The sequence below is a fragment of the Oratosquilla oratoria genome, unplaced genomic scaffold, assembly GCF_046742065.1.
Source record: "Oratosquilla oratoria isolate Oo_2021 unplaced genomic scaffold, ASM4674206v1 SCAFFOLD45, whole genome shotgun sequence".
NCBI classification, from domain to species: Eukaryota; Metazoa; Arthropoda; class Malacostraca; order Stomatopoda; family Squillidae; genus Oratosquilla; species Oratosquilla oratoria.
Window position 1 is genome coordinate 632946 of NW_027467710.1, and position 11365 is coordinate 644310.

The 11365-nt window shown below is 41.8% G+C and overlaps 1 pseudogene; it reads left to right on the top strand.

The window, feature by feature from the left end:
• The first annotated feature begins 4724 nt into the window (after nt 1-4724).
• Nucleotides 4725-6754, top strand: LOC143023318 (uncharacterized; annotated as a pseudogene).
• The last annotated feature ends 4611 nt before the right edge of the window (nt 6755-11365 follow it).

Consider the following 11365-nt stretch of genomic DNA (forward strand, 5'->3'; position numbering starts at 1 on the left):
TTCCTGTCTACCCTGTCGTAAGCCTTTTCCAGATCCATAAAAGCCTAAAAAACATCCTTACGTTTTCCTATAGCTTTCTCACATATCTGCATTACCACAAAAATCTGATCTACACATCCCCTACCTGTCCTAAGACCACACTGTTCCTCACCAATTACTCCCTCTGTTCCTCTCCTAATTCTCTCAATCAAGACCCTCCCATAAACTTTCCCAACTACACTCAACAAGCTGATCCCTCTGTAACTACTACACTCACACTTGTCCCCCTTTCCTTTGTAAAGCGGAACTATACAGGCACTCCTCCAGTCCCCCGGCACTCTACCCTCTCTCCAGCAAACATTAGATAACCTCACCAGCCAGTCCACCATAACTGTACCTCCTTTCTTTAGACATTCTGCATAGTATCTATCCAACCCAAGTGCCTTAACCTGCTCTCATCATCTTAATAGCTTCTTCCACTTCATCCTTCCCTATTTCTCCTCCATTTTCCTCACTCATCACGGTCATTTTCTTAGCGCTTCCCACTGCAACTACCTTTCCCTCCCTATCCTCCTTCACATTTAGCAACTCCCTAGAATACTCTGCCCACCTTCCTCTCACTACCTTCTCATCCATTATCATCTCTCCATCTGCACCTTTTACCTTTTCTTCTCATCTTGATTCGCCTCCTTTTTCTCTTTTGATTTCCTTCCAAAACATCTTTAAAATTACTTTCAAAGTTTTCTGTCATACTCTTACCCCATTTCACATCTGCTCTCCTCTTTGCTTCCTTTATTTTATGCTTAACTTCCTTTCTCTTTACTTTGTACCTCTCATACGATTCCCTCGTCCTAATCTGCAGCCACTCTATGAATGTCTGCTTCTTCTCTTCTACACATTTCTTTGCTTCCTCATCCCACCACTCACTACCCTCCCTTCTACTTCCTCCCGCCTTCCTTGTTCCACACACTATCTTTCCACACCTTATGAGTCCCTCCTTGAACTATCCCCATTCCTCCTCCACTCCTAGTTCTACTCTATGCTTTACTCCCTCCCACTCCTCTTTCAGCTTCTTCTTATACTCACTCTCCTTTTTTTCCTCACTTAAGCAGTTCACTCCAAGTACCTCCCTACCTTCTGCCCTTTTCCTCTTTCTCCACCTATTCTCCACTCTCATTTTACCTTCCACCAGAAAATGATCTGATATTCCCCCACTCTCTCCTCTTAGAAGATGTACATCCTTAACTCTTCCTACCATACTCCTGGGGCCGTATACACAAAACTTTTTTGTTAGCCTTAACAATCTCTGCTAGCTAACTGAAAACCACTAAAAGTTATGCACGAAAACCACTAAAAGTTATGCACCAATGCTTAACAAGCAAATGTTAGCTAGTAAACAGTTGTTTGTCAAGTCCCGCTAAACAGTGCTGAAGTTAGCAGCTTATGAACATATAAATGGACGTATTATTAAATATTGCACACATAAAACAGTATTATTAATGCAGTTGTTCAAAATTTATTAATAGAGTATCATGATAGCAAATAAATATCGTTTGTATGTTGTTGTTTTTTTTTTTTTTTTTTTTTTTAGGAGCACTTATTAACCATGTGGATGAAAGTGAAACTGGGAAAGGAGATGTGGGTCTTTGTAAGTACATATGGGCCTGGAGTGAGGAGAGTGTAGAAGAAAGGGAGGCCTTTTGGATAGATTTAAATGAGTGCATAGAGGATTTAGGGAGAAATGTCAATGTAATAGTACTGGGAGACCTTAATGCTAGGGTAGGAAATGGTCCAATTGATGGAGTGGTTGGGAAATGTGGAGTTCCAGGAAAGAATCGTAGTGGAGAGTTGATGGTGGAAATATGTCTAGAAAGAGAATTGATGATAGCAAATACAGTGTTTCGGAAGAAACTTAAGCATAAGTACACATGGGAGAGGGTGGTGGATGGAAGGGTGGTAGATTGAGCGTTGATGGATTATGTAGTGGTAAATAGGACTGTGATAGGAAGAGTTAAGGATGTACATGTGCTAAGGGGAGAGGGTGGAGGAATATCAGATCATTTTCTGGTGGAAGGTAAGTTGAGAGTGGAGGATAGATGGAGAAAGAGGAAAGGGACAAAATGTAGGGAGGTTCTTAGAGTGAACTCTTTAAATGAAAAGGAGAAGGAGTACAAGAAGAAGCTGAAGGAGGAGTGGGAGGGAGTGAAGGAAGTGTAGAGCTAGGTATGGAGGAGGAATGGGGATGGTTCAAGGAGGGAGTCACAAAGTGTGCAAGGATGGTGTGTGGAACAAGGAGGACAGGAGGAAATAGAAGGAAGGGTAGTGAATGGTGGGATGAGGAAACAAAGAAGGTTGTAGAAGGGAAAAAGCGAGCTTTCACAGATTGGTTACAAAATAGGACGAGGGAGTCATATGAGAGGTACAAAGAAAAGAAAAGAGAATAAAGCAAAAGTTAAAGGAGGCAAAGAGGAGAGCAGATGTGAAATGGGGTAAGAGTATGACAGAAAATTTTGAAAGTAATAAAAAGATGTTTTGGAAAGAAATTCAGAGAGGAAGAGGAGGCGAATCAAGTAGAGAAGAAAAGGTAAGAGGTGCAGATGGAGAGATGATAATGGAAGAGAAGGCAGCAAAGGGAAGATGGGCAGAATAATTTAGGGAGTTGCTAAATGTGAAGGAGGATAGGGAGGGAAAGATAGATGCAATGGGAAATGCTAAGAAAATGAGAGTGATGAGTGAGGAAAATGGAGGAGAAATAGGGAAGGATGAAGTGAAAGCAGTTGTTAAGATGATGAAAGCAGGTAAGGCACCTGGTCTGGATGGATGCCATGCAGAATGTCTAAAAAAAGGAGGTACAGTGATGGTGGACTGGCTGGTGAGGTTATCTAATGTTTGCTGGAGAGAGGGTAGAGTGCCGGAGGACTGAAGGAGTGCCTGTACAGTTCCACTTTACAAGGGAAAAGGGGACAAGTGTGAATGTATTAGTTTCAGAGGGATTAGCTTGTTAAGTGTAGTTGGGAAGGCTTATGGGAGGATCTTGATTGAGATGATTAGGAGAGTAACAGAAGGAGTAATTGGTGAGGAACAGTGTGGATTTAGGACGGGTAGAGGTTGTGTTGATCAGATCTTTGTGGTAAGACAGATATGTGAGAAAGCTATAGGAAAGGGGAAGGATGTGTTTTTGGCTTTTATGGATCTGGAAAAGGCTTACAATAGGGTAGACAGAAAGGCAATGTGTGAGGTTTTGCGGATATATGGGATAGGAGGAAAGCTTCTAGGAGCTGTCAAGAGTTTTCATGAGTGTAGTAGAGCTTGTGTCAGGATTAGAAATGGAGAGAGTTAGTGATTCGAGGTAAAGGTGGAACTTCGTCAAGGATGCATTATGTCGCCCTGGCTGTTCAACTTATACATGGATGGGGTAGTGCGAGAGGTAAATGCAAGGGTAGTGGGTCAGGGATTAGAGATGGTTAAAGAAAATGGAGAAAGGTGGGAGTTGAGCCAGCTGTTGTTTGCTGACGACACTGCGCTTGTGGCAGGATTGGAGGAGGGATTGAGGAAGTTGGTCACAGAGTTTGGGAGAGTATATGATAGATGAAAGCTGAAGATAAATGTTGGTAAAAGTAAGGTGATGAGATGAACAAGGGGTGAATGTGGCAGTAGACTGGAAGTGAGCATTAAGGGAGAGCGACTGGAGGAAGTGGATATTTTTAGATACTTGGGTGCAAATGTGGCAGGAAAAGGTGTAGTGAAGGTGGAGGTAGAATGTAGATTGAGAGAAGCGAGTAAATGCCTTGGTGAATTAAAGAATGTAATGAGGAATAGACATTTGGGAATGGATGCGGAGAGGAGACTGTATGAAGGAGTGATTGTGCCAACAGCACTGCATGGGGCAGAAACATGGAACATAAGAGAGGAAGAGAGAAGGAGTTTGAATATGTTTGAGATGAGGTGTCTGAGAAGTATGATGGGGGTTACTAGGCTAGATAGGGTGAGAAATGAGGAGGTGAGGAGGAGAACGGGGGTGGAGAGGGAGTTGGGAGATAGGGTTGATGAAAGAGTATTAGGATGGTTTGGACACATGGAAAGAATGAGTGAAGAAAGACTAGTAAAAGAGGTATGGAAGGCAGATGTGGAGGGAGTGAACATGAGGGGACGTCCTAGGATGAGGTGGATGGATGGGGTGAAGGGGGCTTTGGGGAAGAGGGGAATGTCTGTAGAGGAAGGACGGGAGAGGACAGAAGACAGGGGTGAATGGAGAATGGTTGTATATGGATGATGCTGTGATGCATGAGGTGGAATGGGCGGGGGGATGTGGGGTGAGATAGTATGTGTGAGCAAAATTTGACTCAGCCCGAAGTGATTTCTCCCCGTCTTCTCCTGTTATGCATGGGGGGACGGAGAGGGGGGGCCGCCGATTCAATGAAGCGGCCTTGCTGTGGATGTGCTCTGTCTTGCGACACTGCTTCTGACACAGGGCAGTGGACAAGGTGCAGGGATGACCCGTCATCCAGGAGGTGCTAAGATAAGAGGGAGGGTGGAGAGGTGTGGAGTGTATTCAGGGATGGAATGGGTGGGAATGATTTTATGCCTTTTCCTTTTTGGCTACCTCCTTTGTAAGGGGGAAAAAGCCTTGATATATGTATGTATGTACGTATTATTAACCAACAACAGATATTTTTGGACGAAGGTGCATTGTACAGGCGGCCGCGCCACATTTAAATCTTCCGACAGAAGACTTTACAATTCCTTCAGAGGACATAGACATGGCAGAAGAATCAAAGAAAAAGAAAAGGAAGCCAAACTGGTCACAAGAGGAAACACTCATCTTGGTCAACGTGATTATGGAGAAAAAAAAATTATAAATGGGCTATTCAAACCAAGTTTAAGCCACAAGGACAAGAGGGAGGCATGGCAAAGCATAACTGATGCCATTAATGGAACAAATCCACTGACTAAGCGGACTATAGAAGAAGTCGAAACCAAATGGTTTTCTGTCCTCTCAAAATCGAGGAAGAAAATTTCGGCAATAAATGCTGAATATAACCAATCAGGTAAGATTAACTTACTACTGTATATTCTTCCGTTTTAAGAAGTTAACATAAGTGAAATAGCTTTCACGTTATTCCTATTGCTTATTCACATCAATCAACTTGTCACAATTACTTTCATTAAGGTAGAAATTTAGCATTTGAGTGTTCTTTCTCACAGTATCAATAACATGCATATTATTTAACAAAGATGTTGTGTTGCAAGTACTGTAGCAGTCAAATTCAGTGCAAACTTAGTCATACATACAAATTATATTGTACTGTAATGTGTAGTGATATTGCATAGTACTGTGCTAAAATATGATTTAATATTCTTGAAGGTGCTGATGGCCCCAAAGCTCCTCCACTTGACGCAGTAGACATGAAAGTTGAAGAATTATTAGGGGAGAAGAATGCAACTGTGATAGGTGTTGTTCAGAATGATCTCGGCTTTCATACGTTGAGGTAAGATTCTTGCATTTTTTTTTTTTTTTTTTTGTATAGTGTACCACAATTTTGGCTTAACATTTGCATTGTTATAATTTTATCAGATAGTTCATCCTTCAGCAAGGCATTTTTACATACTGTACTGTAGTTGATATGCATACTTCTCCTTGTGAGATTAAATTAGTTGCATGTTTTTAATTGTGGTAAATTTATGCGATGGTTTTAGGAAGCTGCAGACCCAGGAACGGCAGGAAGACACCGAAGAGTTGGGAGAAGAACCACCCCAGCAACAGGTAGAGGATGACAGTGAACTCCCTCAGCTTCATTGGCAAAGTGTCCAAGTCCAGCCCCAACCACAAGACTCTTGGCACAAGGCCCTTTGGCACTTTGAACTCTTGGAGGATGGGTCCTTTATAGAATGCAACATAATTGAACCTGAAACCTCTAAGGCCCAACCAAGTACATCAACACCAAAACTAAAAAAGTGTTCAAGTGTCAGTGCTGAGTATGAACAATACAAAGCTGAAAAGCGGAAATTAGAACATAAGAACATAAGAAATAAAGGAGACTGCAAAAGACCATAAGGCCTACACTAGGCAGCTCCGTATCCATCACCACCTGTCATCCCCATCCATAAAGTTGTCTAATCGTTTTTTAAAACAACTGATAGTTTCAGCGCTTACTACATGGTTACTAAGTTTATTCCATTCATCGACCACCCTATTAGTAAACCAATTCTTGCCTATTTCCTTCTTAAATCTAAATTTGTCCAGTTTATACCCATTACTGCGAGTCCTGCCCTGTTGTTTTATTATGATGACCTTGTTTGCATCACCCTTGTTATAGCCTTTGATCCACTTGAACACTTCTATTAGATCACCCCGCACTCTGCGTCTTTCCGGAGAGTGTAAGTTTAGGTGCCTAAGCCTCTCTTCGTAAGGCAAATTTCTTGAAAAGGAAAAGTTAAAACTAGAAAAAAAAGGAAAGTAAAATTGGTAGCATTGAAGGGAAATATTGAACTTAAACAGAAGTTAATAATGGCTGAAATTGAATATTACCAGTCTTTGACAGCAAAATTATATGAAAAATTAATAAGTGAATTGTATTGGTTTCATAATTGGTACAGTATAAATCTATGCTGAGGAAATAAAAATATATTATTTCATTTATTAAGATTATACAGCATATTGGAGTACTGTAGCTTGCCTGTGCTGTACATGAAGTATAAATTAATCATTTATTTATCAACAAGATTGGATCTCATGAAGATTGTCCACCCCAACCGCCCTCGTAAGCCCCACTGATCGCGGCATCCAACACCAAAGTTTAGAATGGTCGGGTCAGCTGAAGATTGTCCACCCCAGTCTCGCTCTCATGAATATTGTTCACCCTAACGCGCTTGGGGTGGACAATCTTCAAGGAAAAAATGCAAATTATATTATTTTATAAACTGTATTTGTTTCAATTCATTTTATCTTTGACTTTTGACTATAAGTGGAATGAAAACTTGCTAGTAGAGAGAGAGCACTGCAACAGCAATCACACCTTCATGATACCTCACTCAACCACTGGTCTACTGCATACATACATATACCAAGGCTTTTTCCCCCTTACAAGGGAGGTAGCCAAAAAGGAAAAGGCATAAAATCATTCCCACCCATTCAATCCCTGAATACACTCCACACCCCTCCACCCTCCCTCTTATCTTAGCACCTCCTGGATGACGGGTCATCCCTGCACCTTGTCCACTGCCCTGTGCCAGAAGCAGTGTCGCAAGACACAGCACATCCACAGCAAGGCCGCTTCATTAAATGGGCGGCCCCACCTCTCCGTCCCTCCATGCATAACAGGAGAAGACGGGGAGAAATCACTTCGGGCCGAGTCAAATTTTTCTCACACATACTATCTCACCCCACATCCCCCCGCCCATTCCACCTCATGCATCACAGCATCATCCATATACAACCATTCTCCATTCACCCCTGTCTTCTGTCCTCTCCCGTCCTTCCTCTACAGACATTCCCCTCTTCCCCAAAGCCCCCTTCACCCCATCCATCCACCTCATCCTAGGACGTCCCCTCATGTTCACTCCCTCCACATCTGCCTTCCATACCTCTTTTACTAGTCTTTCTTCACTCATTCTTTCCATATGTCCAAACCATCCTAATACTCTTTCATCAACCCTATCTCCCAAATCCTTTTTCACCCCTGTTCTCCTCCTCACCTCCTCATTTCCCACTCTATCCAGCCTAGCAACCCCCACCATACTTCTCAGACACCTCATCTCAAACACATTCAAACTCCTTCTCTCTTCTTCTCTTATGTTCCACGTTTCCGCCCCATACAGTGCTGTTGGCACAATCACTCCTTCATACAGTCTCCTCTCCGCATCCATTCCCAAATGTCTACTCCTCATTACACTCTTCAATCCACCAAGGCATTTACTCGCCTCCCCCAATCTACATTCCACCTCCACCCCCACTCCACCTTTTCCTGCTACACTTGCACCCAAGTATCTAAAACTATCCACTTCCTCCAGTCGCTCTCCCCCAATGTTCACCTCCAGTCCACTGCCACTTCCACCCCCTGTACATCTCATCACCTTACTTTTACCCACATTATTCTTCAGCTCTCTTCTATCACACACTCTCCCAAACCCCGCCACCAGCTTCCTCAATCCCTCCTCCGACCCTGCCACAAGCGCAGTGTCGTCCGCAAACAACAGCTGGCCCACCTCCCACCTTTCTCCATTTTCTTTAACCATCTCCAATCCCTGACCCACTACCCCCGCATTCACCTCTCGCACCACCCCATCCATGTACAAGTTGAACAGCCAGGGCGACATAACGCATCCTTGAATAATGTACAAAAATTTATTACAGTTTAGAAAATAAGACTGGCACAAATCACAAATATTTATGCACAGTACTGAATCTCTGAGCAAGGGAAATTAAGTACAGTACTGTACTGTACTGTACTTAAACATTTATTAATCTAGTGAACATATATTGTAATGTATACAGTATACTGTATTGTACAGTATACAGTACATTCAGAAAAATTGATAAGGATAAGTAGCACATACCTGAAATGAAGATTGGCAATGTAATCTCGAAATGGATGTCCGTTATGGCCAGCCGGTCTACCAGGATTAGGAGGTATATTTGCTTCACCTGGTTCCTCTTCTTCATCTGCACCTACGTCCCCTTCAGCTGCATCGTCGAACAGTTCATTTTCCTCGTTGATAGGCAGTGGAATGTTAAACTGCTTGCACATGTTATGGAGCAGAGCACAGACATAGACGATTTTGCATGTCTTCTCTGGAGACAATCGTACTTCACCATGAAGTACATGGAACCTTCGCTTGAGCTGCCCAATCCCCCTCTCTACTACACAGCGCGTCCTCTTGTGTGCTCTGCAATAATTGTTAACCATCATAAGGTGAGGTATTGCAATATATACAGTAGCATCTATAAGCTGCATAGTGTTGAAGAGGAAATCTGTGCTGAAGAGGAATTCTATACTGTGTTGGTATTTTGGTTGTTATCACATTAAGTAATTACTACTACCTAGACTGGAGAGGATAATACCCCCTTTGAAATAAACTGTACTATATAGCATAAGACACATGATTTTAACTTACGTGTTATAGTTTGTCTGAACGCCAGCCAGGGGGTTTAGATATGGCGTCAGCAACCACTCCTTGCAAGGATAGCCACTGTCTCCTAGAAGGTAGGTAGCATCCAGCTGGGACATAATTTTGCTCAAAAAGTGCCTTCAAGCCACACTCGTCCAATAATCCTGGCATCATGTACTGAGCCAGGCCACCTTGCCAAAACATCAAGTATCCTGTACTTGGCATTGAATACGACTTGCACGTTGATGTTTTAGTATAGTTTTCTATTTACATATAAATGTTCATCGGCACTGGGAGCCACAATTCTAATGTGTGTGCCATCTATGGTACCCACAACACCGGGAAACCTATAGTCTTCCATGAACTGTGCTTGTTTCACTTGCACTTCTTGGCGAGTCAATGGGAATTTTACAAATTAAGTTACAATATCTGGTTCTGACAGTGCATCAATTGTCTGAGTAATGACACGGCTGATTGTTGCTTGCGAGGTCCCAAAGTCGTCACTGCTGCAATGCAGCATTTTACCTGTGGCTAAATATCTTAAGGTAATTGCCACCTTCGTCTCAGGACTCAGTGGTCGATTCCTTTCTGTTTGGGATTGAAGTTTGTCCCTCACTAAATCAGCCACTGTTATTATACCAGCACGGTTCATCCTGAAGCGTTTGATGAGTTCGTCGTCATTGTACTCGTTAAATATGTCCCGTCGCTGTCGATATACTCGCTGTCGTCTTTGTAGTTGTTGTTGTTGTTCCGCCATCTTCTCTACTAACAGGAATTTGCTAAGAGCTTAATAATCCTCCACAGCACTTTTACCTTAACAGTACTTTTAAGGCCCTAACAAGGTTTCTGTATCCACTGTTAGTGCTTAATATCTAAATGTTAGCCTTAACAGGAATTTGTTACCCTTAACAGCTATTTGTTAGTGCTAACAAGTTTTGTGTATACGGGCCCTGGTCACCACTATATAATATAGTCCATTAACGCTCTATCTGCCACCCTTCCATCCACCACCCTCTCCCATGTGTACTTATGCTTGACTTTCTTCTTAAACACTGTATTTGCTATCATCAACTCTCTTTCAAGACACATCTCCACCATCACTTCTCCACTACGATTTTTACCTGGAGTTCCATACTTCCCAATCACTCTGTCTATTGGTTCATTTCCTACACTAGCATTAAGATCTCCCAAGACAATTACATTGACATTTCTCCCCATTCCTCCTATGCACTCATTTATATATACCCAAAAAGCCTCCCTCTCCTCTACGCTCTTCTCACTACCAGGTCCATACGCACTTACAAAAATCCACATCTCCCTTCCCAGCATCACCTTCATCCACATCAACCTTCATGAAACCTCCTTCCACTCCACTACCCGCTTAGTTATCTCTTCACTTACTAGTATAGCCACTCCTTCTCTCCCTCGTCCCCTCTTCACTCCTGAGTATCTCCCAGCTACACTCCCAAACTCACAGTTGTCCTTTCCTTCCATTTTAATTTCACTCAAAGCCAGCACATCCATCTTTCTTCTCACAAACATACTGCCTATCTCTTCCCTTTTACTCTCATCTGTACCATATCCACGCACATTAAAAGACCCAAACCTTAGGGTACTTACAAAGGATTACAAAGGCAAAGCATGCCGACAGGAGACCTTTTGATCCATATCTAGGTCGGATGAAAAAAAAAAAAAAAAAAAAAAAATCATATTAATAATAAATTAAAACTATAACAATGTAAATAACAATTAAAATACATAAATAAATGCATTGGTATAGTTGAATAACAAACAAACAGGTAAATAGTAAATGATAATAAATTGACATATAACTAATAATAAATGAAAATCAGACAGACAAATTATAACAAAACAAAAACAAATAATATAACATAAATTATAATAATTACAGCATCTTACTTAGGTATTTATCTAAATGATTCTTAAAGCTTCGAACTGAACTACATTGCACTACCTGTGCAGGAAGTTTATTCCATTCATTAACTACACGGTTGGCAAAGTTGTTTCTACCTACTTCCAAATTGAATCTATTTCCGGACAGTTTGAGACCATTGTTTCTTGTCTGATTCTCATTCAATGTGAAAATTTTGTCACTTTTGATGTTGTCAATTCCCTTTAAAATCTTAAAGACCTGTATCAAGTCACCTCTGAGTCTACGCTTTTTTAGGGAAAACAGATTCATGTGCTTAAGTCGATTTTCGTATGATTTATTTTTGATATTTGGAATCAGTTTTGTGGCTCGCCGTTGTACCTTTTC